The 10,721-nt window shown below is 39.3% G+C and overlaps 1 long non-coding RNA gene across 1 annotated transcript; it reads right to left on the bottom strand.

Moving 5' to 3' along the window:
* Window positions 1-2,331: 2,331 nt before the first annotated feature.
* LOC311429459 lies at window positions 2,332-8,094 on the bottom strand. Its single transcript, XR_014688261.1, has 4 exons — window positions 7,939-8,094; window positions 5,347-5,438; window positions 4,807-4,946; window positions 2,332-2,604 (listed from the first exon to the last, which is right to left on the bottom strand). It is a non-coding gene; the product is annotated as an uncharacterized lncRNA (long non-coding RNA).
* Between the last annotated feature and the right edge of the window lie 2,627 nt (window positions 8,095-10,721).

Genomic DNA, 10,721 nt, shown 5'->3' with positions numbered 1-10,721 from the left:
ATTACAAGTTTTCTGGCTAGAGTGTGATCAAAATCCTAACTTTTAAACACTGTGTTCATGCCATTTTTTCATACTTGAAAAATGAAGAATTTAGCTTTAGTTTACACATTCCCAAATGGAATAAGCTCTTTTCCCTGATGTTTATGCTAGCATGTTAAACTTAGCCCCCCCCCCCCCCAAAAAAAATACAAAATAATTAAAAAGATAAAATAATAGTCATGTACAAACGAAGCCACACATTTAGCTTACAGTATTACCATCAGCATTTCCAACAAACCCCCACCCCTTCACATTCAAGCTGGTGGCCAGTAGCTCAATGTACCTGAGACAGCTAATTAAAAAAGGAAGTGGTCAAAGTCATGCTTTTTTGTAAACTTCAAAGGTGATCCCTCTCCTTCCTCCTCTTTACATTTTACTGTCTGGCTTTCTGCCCATCCTGCAGCTGTTAGCGGAGCCTGTGTTTCATGGCGTCAAACCTGCCTCCTCACGGTCCATAAAGTTACAGCAGGGATCGTGATACGCAGGTGTGGAAAAGACAGAAGTGCAAGATGGGCCCGTTAATGATTTTTCTGGCACCCCATGCTGAGCCGCTGAAAAAAAAAAAAAAAAAAAAAAAAAAAAAAGAGAGAGCAACTTGCAGAAGGCAAGTGACTCTTTGTTTGCAAAGGTATTCGAGATCATATTACTTCTCCCACAGCAAAGGTGTTGGGTTTTCACTTTAAGGGCTGTTTACAGAAATGATTCACCTTTTATATAGCTTTTAAAAAATGCTTTGAGGCTTTAATTGGACACACGATTTGTATCACACTAGTATGAAAATTCTTACTTTTCATTTAACCCCCCATTAAATCATTTAATGATCGTACTCAGTGATAAGCAGCCAGCTCTGGCTATGTGACCTTAGCAGAGGAAAACAGAAGTCAAATCATCAGGGGTTCAGTTATGTCATAAGCTTTAATCTGGAACTCCTGCACCATTTACAATTGAGCGATGAAGGGAGAGAGGACCAACTGCTGGGAAAAATAAAAAAATAAAAAAAAAAATAAAAAAAGTGACAAAGCATAACAGTTTGCCGTTCTTGTTGAAATACCTGAACAATTTAGTAAGAAATAACTAAAACTCTTAGCTTATGAAAATCACTTAAATGTCTGCTTTATTTTAAACACTGTTGTCTGAATGGTACACAGCTGATCTGCAGCCTCACCAAAGAGCAATTTTAAATAACTCAAGCACAAGATTTGGAAAAACTGTGTGTGAAAGTAACAGGCTACAGAAAACATTTCTGAGAGCGCACAAGTGAAACATGATACTCTGTGTTGTTCAGAATTGATGGGACATAACTTGCAGATCACCCAAAGACCAAAGCATCACCCAGATTTAGCAAAATATTTAGTGACCAACTTCAACTAGTGCCTCTAGCTCCCACTAGGAGTTAGAGCCTGAATAGTTGCGTTTGGGCTTCTAATTAAACTCCATCCCTGAGCCCCTAGTTAACCCTGGGACTTTCAACACTTCTGCAACCTCTAGGTCCTAGCTCCCCTAGCACCCTAATTTTTAGATCTTTAGGCTTAAAAAAATATAAAATAATAATAATAATAAAAAAAAATCAGTATTTTAAATCCAGGAAGTATTTCGGTGCTAACAATTAATGAGGGAATAAAGACAGTAAAGCTGCTAGCAAGGAACATATTGTGAAAGGATAGAAGTTGAAGAGGAGCTACTGAGGCAGATTAGTACAGACTGAACAATGTCATCTCTGTTGTTTATCCTTACATCATTTATTAAATAAAATAAAACTGGAAAAAAAAAAAAAAAGCAAAGCAGGGATTTGTCTTCACATTATTCTGTAAGACAGCTACAATTGCTGTTGCTACAGCTCCTAAAAACAGAGCTTTGCTGGGCACTTCCCAAAGCTCAAAGATGCAAGTTCAGTTCTAGAACTGCACTGCATATCCATCTACGTCTACGTGATGGACAGGCGCCCTCTGGCAAGCAGCAGTAGATGAAGTTCAGGCTCCTGACCTGTTTGGGTATTTTTTTTCCCCTAATACACAATTTCCCTAAACAGCCTTTTCTGATGCAACAATCTCCAGAAACTCAAACAAAAGAAATCACAAACCTGAAGAGAAAAAAAAAAAAAAAATACAGGCTGACAATAAATGAGTCGGAACCAAGAGCATTACGCCTCTGCTACCACTTCAGCATTTGGTTGTGCTACTGAGTGGCATCTGAAGCTGTGAAATAGCAGGACATTTCTTTTTAAAAAGGCCAGAGGGAACCAGAATTGACCCTGTTGTCTGCAATTGAAGAATTTAGTGGTGTTTTTTTTTTTTTTTTTTTTTTTTTTTTTCCATGCTTGCAGTTAAAACTCTTACTCAGAACTAACATTGCATGACTTTGCTGACAAACACAATTTGGATCAGGTGTCTGACTAAGGACGTTAGGGAATATTGTGATAAGTTTTGTGCTGCTCCTAAGTCCAGTTCTGACAACAAAGGCTGGTATACGTCAGATGTTGTCTCTCCTCTCTTCCACTAATAGATGTGAAAAGTTCTGCATGGAAATAACACAAACTGCTCATCCCAGGTCTCCACAAAGGTGAGTCTGTATCCAAAAACAAACAAACAAAACAAAAATAAAATTCAAAACCTCAGGAACAATTGACAGAAAGCACAGGACTGACATAGAGAAAGAAATATAGTGAAGGTAACAACTCTATATGTTTTTGCTAGAAACTTGTTTCCCAGCTGCCAGAAGGAAGAGTAAGGTGAGCTCATGAATAATTGCTTTTGAAGGTTCCTTTGATGGCCAGAGTAATCTTTAGATATCCATCCTGCAGACTAATATCCTCTCCTTCTGTGTGAGCAGATACATTTTAGCAAAGTGTGAGAAACAAAATCTTTTAAACTCAACAAATCTCAATACCTTTTGCTTTACTCTTAGAAGCCATCTAAATTCCATGAACTGGCCTTCTTAATGATGTCTGCAATGCCCCCAAAGTCTTTCCAACCAGAAGTCACATGGCCCAGCTCTGGAGGGCTGAGACAGTCTTTTGTGGTCTCAGAAGAAAATTTAAAAATGCATGTGAGAAACTTAAAAGTCAAGGGATTTTGGGCATGGTGGGCAGGTACTGCAGAATACCATGGTAAATCTTCTGCTCTGGGACAGGTCTTTTCAGTGTCCCAGGCATGCTCTACAGTCCTTTTGTACCACAACTCTTTTCTCTGATGGGGATAGTATATAACACCCATCTCACAACAAGGGGTTGCAATGAAACAAGCGAACAATCATCAGGACCATGAGGTGCTCAAATATTAAAATAATTGAGGCAATAGATGCATCTTAGATTAATATTTTTTTGTGTGTGTTCCACTTTTCTCTAGAATTCTGTGATTCTTTATTTTGAGATTCCCAATTTCTTTTCTTTTTTTTTTTTTTTCCTCCTCTTTCTCTGGGTTCTGCCAGCCACAGCAAGTGCCACCAGCAGCATCCTGATTTTTGCTGCATTAATCCCTTTCAAAATGCCTTGGGTCACAATTTGACAAAGCTGACTATTAGCCTCAAGGAGTAGGCATTGCACCTCCAGACGTGCTCACCTTTTCTCCACCAGCAATTAAGGACACTGACTTCACCTGCTGAACATCCAACTGAGACCACTCTGTAGGGTTTTCCCTGCCAGCCATAGCTCTGCCTTCCCCAGCACAGCTAAGGGCAGTGGCAGCTGCAGCTCCCAGCCACGAGCTACATGGGGATGAGTTGTGTGCCACAAACAGCTGTACTGCAGCCTTACTAAATCCTATAGGCTACTTAAAACATAATATTCATCAATGCTGCATGCTGGCAGAATAACTTTTGTTCCTGTTGCCATCTCTCATCTGTATCAGGGTACTGGTGGGACACATTTTGACTTAAGTACTTTTGTGGCATCAAACTTGGATTTCTGCAAGCTTGTTCATATTATTCCAACATTAAATTCCAGTTAAATTCTCATGACATGGGACTGCTTATTTTGAAATCAAAGGCTAATCAAACCCTAAGGCTGAATGAGGCATGGCACAATGTGGTGCAAGGTTAAACTTCCTCTTTGAACCTGAACAGAGCACGAGGCTATCCAGGCTAGCCTGCTTCTTGTTCTCCATGTAAGCCAGTAGGATTGGTTAGAAGTTTCCAGTACACCCTGATTTTTATAAATGTGTTTACAAACTTTCAATTACAAATATTTGGGTTTTGCATTGTTTCCTTGCATTCTAACTGGCCAGCTTATAACCAAAACAAGTGTACAACTACAGACAAGTTTGTGCTTTTATTTTTAAATTGAAATATAATTTTCAAAACTGCAACAATTTTAAAATTAACAAAATGCTGAAAGCACGTGAAATTTAACAGCAAATCAAAACACTGTGAAAATCAGAGTTCAAATGGGGCATAAATACATCCTATTTCTTAATTTTCCCTTTTTTGTCAATTCTAATCAAAGAAATACTAAAGAACTTTAAAACTCAATAAATCTGTGATAATATGACAATGGATAAGTCTTCTCTGAGCTGGCAAACTGCAGAGAAATGCGGGAGGAATTCTGAGTGAGCGGCAGGAGTGAGAAGTGAAACTGCAAGCCTGTGAGATTGTGATCAAAGGGAACAAGGGCTCCCAGGCATGGTGAGCAAAAGTGTTACTGTCCTAGAGAGGTGAATGAAGAAAATCTGTAACAAACAGGGTCCTCTTTCTGCTACATTTCCCCCAGCACTGTTCAGAAGAGTAGATTTTTAGCTATGTCACAATATCTCAATTAAGCTTTCTTAAGTTCACCTGGTTATTTCAAATGATGTCCCAGACTCTGCAATGCATTTCACTATGTGTTGGGTTTAAATACAACACCAGATACAACATTTTATGGACTGTACAGAGGCTTGATGAGCTGATGTTTGAAAAATATTTCATTTAAGGACCTTGGAAGGCAAATAATACAGCACCACATTAGTAAGAAACAAATTAACCAGCTGAGTTTCTCTTTTTTTCCTGTTGTCAACAACTACAGTCTATACATCAAGCAGACCACTTTCAGTCTCAGATGATCATTGTGTTTTAAAGCAATAATGAAGGCTGTTCAATTTTTAACTACAAGGAAGCCAGATCTTGAGAACTCTGAAGCCAAGCTTAACCAAACCACCCACTGACACAAGTAACTCTGTATAACAATGGTTAGCAAGGGCAACTCCAGTAAGGCCACTGGAAAAAACTACCAACAAACATGGTCTTTTTTTTTTTTTTTCCATATACTCAGCTTAGTAACTGTACAGAAAAATTCATCTGAAAGGGCCCAGCGAGGGCTGAGATTTTCACACTTACCTTAGGAAATATTTGCTCGGTTTCTTTTTGGGGCTTTGTGTGTTTACAATGACGAGGTGGATGCTGGCAGCATACTGATCCTCCTGTTTTAGCTGAGCGTTGTGAGCATAAGAAACAAAACAAAGTAAGGATGTATTTTCTAAATGAGATATTCAACTCACAATGGTGCATTTGCCTCTAGATATGCCATATTAAAGTTCATCTAAACCTGGAAGAAGGTAGCTAACAAAATACGTAGGACTGTTAGAGATTATATCAGGTCAAGCTCCGTTGCTTTGGGAAAAAAAATAAAAAATAATAATAATAAAAAAAAGAGATTCCCGAAGAGGACCACATTCTGTTTTTTCCTTACTTCTCTTCCCTTTTCCTACATTTTCTTTCCATTAGGCTGGCTTCTGATCTCATTTACTCAAGCGTAAATACAGAATGAATGCTTCAGTGTCAGTGAAATGGGTGCAGATTTACATGAGCATAGCTGAAGTAGCCCTTCCACTACCTCTCTCAGCCAAAACAAGAAGTTACCAGCTAAAGTTCGTCCTGTACCCTCTTCATAGTATTTGTACAGCTGTGGTAAGCCAGATCATGAAACCAGCTCAAAACTAACCTGAAGGGGGAAAAACAAAATAAAACAAGTGGAGCAGGGAGATGATTTTCCTCCAGATCTGCACCAAGACCTGCCTCCCACATAGCAGCACAAGCAGGGGTGATCTCAGGAAGACACCTTTCCTTTACACAGCACATACTTACATCAGTCCAACATTATTGTGAAACTACAGTCTTGGCCCAGTTTGCAATTAAAGAGGGCAACACAGCAGAAAGAACAGAAACACTTTAGAAAGTGATTTTGTTGTTATTTGTATGTTTGAGCTCTCTGAACTGACTCACTTTGTTGTTAAACAAGCACTAGCAGGAGGCCAAGGATAGGAAGGGAGAGCAGGACTTGGAAGCCATAGTTACTATATCAGTTTAGCTGTAGCACCAACCCATCACTTACAGCATCAGTGGTATGCTGGTTATTAATAGCAAAATAAATAAAAACACTCCTTAAGTGATTTTTTGATATTTTCTTACTGGCTTGTAAATTACCATGGTTCTTTCTGAGATCTTTTATGAAGGACAGCTATATGTGAAAATACAAGATCTGACTCAGAGGCCAAGAATTGAAATGCAAGGGCTTGGATTTAAAGCCTTCCCAGGCAATCTAATCCCCTTCAGTAGAGAGAACCGGGGGGGGGGGCGGGGAGGAAAAAAAAAAAAAAAAAAAAGAGGACACTATTACTCCAGGTGCTTATTACACTTGCATGAGACCTACAGTCATTCTATTGCATTGTGTCACTGTTCTTTCCAGACATTTGCTCCATCTGTCTCAAATCACTGCTGGTCAAGCAGCTGCTCCTTGCAGCTCTCAGAAACACTGTGCTAGTGTTTGAGAAATGCCTGGTTCTTGCCCTGCTGAAGACAGTGTAAAAGTAAGGTATTTGCACATTTTCACTTCTAGACACAGGCCAACAGTGCAAAAGTTCATGAATGAGACAACAAAAGAAACCTCAGCCATGACATAGGTTTGATTTGCATCAGTTGATGGTGAGTTTCAAGCAAAACTTTGTATCAATGCCTCTAACAATTTACAATCCCTCAGATGAAAGAGTCTAATACAATGATTTACTAAATAAAAATAATGTATGCAGTCAGCATTTTGTGAGAAATGTTAGGCTGGCTAAATAGATGCAATACACTTTGATTTTATAATGGATCTGATATAAAATTTCCCTATGAATTTCTGAGTAAAGATGCACTTGACAGCAGATTCAGAACTGCTATGTCTATGTCTAGAAAGGTGAGTTTGACTAGAAAAGATCCTGAGCAACCTGATCTAGATTTGAAGTTGGCTGGTCTTGGAGCAGAGATTGGACTAGAAACCTTCAGATGTCCCTTGCAACCAACATATTTTCAGTGACTTTGAGTGCACAAAGCAGTGGATTTGATCCAGTCACCTCAACAGAGGTGTCCTGCTTTATTTCAGGTGACATCCTGAAAGACGAATGGCATAAGGTGCAATGCAGCTACCTGGGGTACCCCTAAGCCATCTCAGAAGGAAGGAGGTGCCTATGCTCTGGTGACTGTGTGGAAACTTGCTGCAGAAAGTCTGCCAGCCCTCTGAACAGGCCCTGTACTGAAACTGATGGTTTCTACTTCTTATGGCTCCTCAGTGCTGTATGAGGTACATGGGTACAACACCAATGTACAACACAGCTTTCAGGCAAGACCTAGGTCATATCTCAGCTACCATTGAGCATGGTGGAGATGAAAAGTGATTGTCCATTCCCATGCATGCAAACATCCCCAGAGATCACAAAAGGTGGTGTGTTTGGTTGGTTTTGCTGTTTAGTTTGATTTTGTTTTAATCAGAATAAAACCCACCATTCATCTGGCCTGTCCCAGGAAAAACACCAGCGTGCAGCAGCCCAAAACTGTTCTGTGACCCAAAAGGAAATACAGTGTTGCCTCTGCATAAGCTTTTAGGCAACACAAATTGGTGTGATGATGAAGAGGTGGAAAAGGCAGACCATGGCAGTCATCTGGGTTACTTACTTGAATGGGTCGGGCTGACAGCAGGCGCTGTGGTACAGCCCCACTCCTTGCTGGGAGACAGGAATGCAGGCTTTAGTGGCAGAGCTGGGAACAACCCTGAAAAGGAACTGGGGATAATAAAAGAGGAGAAATGCATCAAGGACTCCTGACGATGTCCTGAGAAAAGAAGGGCTAATGAGATCCTTAGCAGAACAGGAAAGAGGGTAACTAAGAGATGCAACAGGTTTTCCATCTCTGCACACTGGTACTCCTGGAACATATTTCTATATTTCTGACCAAAAAAAAAAAAAAAAAAAAAGTTACAAAAAAAAAATGTAGAAGATTGTGTTTGGTTTCCTTCTGACTCAATTTCTGATTGGCTGAAGAAAATATTGCACAGTGAGAGATTTTTAAAGTATACTTAATTTAGCTGATTGAAACAAAATGAAAAGTGAATTGACACCAGGATGTAAATAGCTCCATTAGGGGAAGCATTACAAATACTGAACTATGCCTGAAAGTCAACAAAAATAAGAACAATTAATAGATGGCAGTATCAGGGAAAAATAAATAAATAAATAAAATAATAATTAAAAAAAAAAAAAAAAAAAACAACAGAGCATAAGCTTCAAGCATAGAGCATCATTAACCACTAATTAATTGCAAATTAGCAGCACAAACCAATAGATTTCCCATTTTTAGTGTCATCCAATCAAAACTGAATGACACTTCTGACTGTTTTGGACAAAAATGAGTCACTGAACTCCCTGTGTAAGAGCTGGCAAAATATAATGGACTCTTAAATGGGATACCAGATTCCATTCAAGGTGCTAGCCTCAAAACTTAGTAAGGACAGGATGAGGAGATCAAGGAGGAAACATGTCTGAAGTTTTAAGTCTCCCATGACTATCAGGTTAAATGTTATGTAGTTACAGATTTTTCAAAATCACAGTCCTAAACACTTGGAGTTCTTCAAATTGAAAGATTAGTATTAGTCTGGAGTAGAGTTTGTGTGCCACAAACTATCTGTCTCCTTTTTCTGACTGCTCTAATTAAAGAAGCCTACAATCAATCTTGTCTGTGTCTTTCTGACCATACAGTACAACACAAACTGCTACTGAGACAGACAGTAACTAGAAACATCCCAGTTACAGAAGGCGGATTAAGCAAGAGGCCAGCTGAGCAAAGAGAATGCCATACCAGCCTCCTGGCCTGGTGCCCCAGGTTAGCAATATATTGTACCTTGTAAACAACAAAGTCCTAGCACTACTCTCCCTGCAGAATACCAGCACAGCCCTCACACAGGAATTAAAACAAGAAAGAGGAATTATTTCCAGAAACCTTCACAAGCATGCCCCCCCATATTTCTTTGTCAAATGTACACTGTGCTACACAGCCATTCAGTACTTTACATGTGTGCATCCATTCTGACAAAACAAAAGCTAAGGAAAGCTCAGTCTCAGAGCAAAGGTGTTAAAAAGTCCCTTAGTCTTTATTAAAGTCTTGAGCACAGGACATAAGAACTCAGCTTTTATTGCTCTCTGGTTAAAAAAAAAAAAAAAAAAAAAAAAAAAAGGGGGGGGGAGGGAAAAAGGAAAAGGAAAATCTTACCCAAATGCTTAACTATTTTGCTTTAAAAAGGAAAATTGCTATGCACTCATAACACAAGTAACACTTGTATTTGCCGTTTGCAGGAAACAAGGAAAAAAACAAGACATTCAAAGACATCCATTTAGCCTCCATAGAAGAGAAGTATGAGCAAGAACTGATTTTTGTGCTACTTGCCTCGTGGTCCTGCAAGTCAATGCAGATCCCCACTTACTGCTTCAGATCTGTTTCATGAGAGATTTTACACTCAGCAGGCAAAGTGTGCCAGCACTGGAGTGAGCAGTGTTATCGGGTGTTAGCTGCAGCACTCTGGTACATCCTTGAGAACTAGCACATCATTAGTGATACCTTCACAATGGAATGTGTGGGGCTTTGGTCCATACGCCATTCAAAACTGAGGATGCTCTCTCTTAAGGAGAAAGAAAAAGAAAAAGTGAACAAGAATAACTTTTAATCCATAAGTGCTCGTTTTGCATTTGTTTTCAGCACTATAACTGAGGTCCTCAAAAAAAAAAAAAAAAAAAAAAAAAAAAGGTAACATGACTGTACATTCTTCCATCAAAGAAGGAAGACAAAGAAAAACAAGATGCATCTATTTATTTGAAAAGTGCTCTGAAAGAAAAATATGCTGGGAACATATTTTGCAGTGCTATACAGAGCATTGCAGATATGCAATACTCTATAAGGTCTGATTCTCTCATCTCTGCACGTTGCCACCTCCCTGAATTAGCAGCAGTTTACACCTACTTGCGCTGATATAAATGACAACACAAAGACCAAGGTGATAGAAAGCAGGTCTGCAATGTGTAGCTTCAGCCAAACACACCTGCAACCCTTCTACAGAGCACTGCGTCTAACTGTGTGTATGACAATAATGCTAATAACTTATATGGAACTACATACAGCATAGATCACATTTTATACACTGAGTTTGAGAGATCTGGCAGCATCCAATGTTTGTGTATACACAAACAGTAAAATGCCCCCTTTCATATGTTACATTCTAAACACATTTTTTAATGAATCAAGGATTTGTTCTTTGGCACAGCTGAAGCCAAACCTGCTCACCCAGCAGTCACCTCGATGAAGAAATTGGTGAGAGTTCACACTGATAAAGGTTTTGTCAACACAAGGCATCTCAGTTTCTAGAGAGCATTTTAATTCCCACAGGCAAGGACCTGTCCCAGCGACACAGC

The sequence above is a fragment of the Aythya ferina genome, assembly GCF_964211825.1.
Source record: "Aythya ferina genome assembly, contig: HAP1_SCAFFOLD_1178, whole genome shotgun sequence".
NCBI lineage: Eukaryota > Metazoa > Chordata > Aves > Anseriformes > Anatidae > Aythya > Aythya ferina.
Note: the sequence above shows the minus strand (reverse complement) of the source record. Positions and strands in the feature narration are given on the sequence as shown.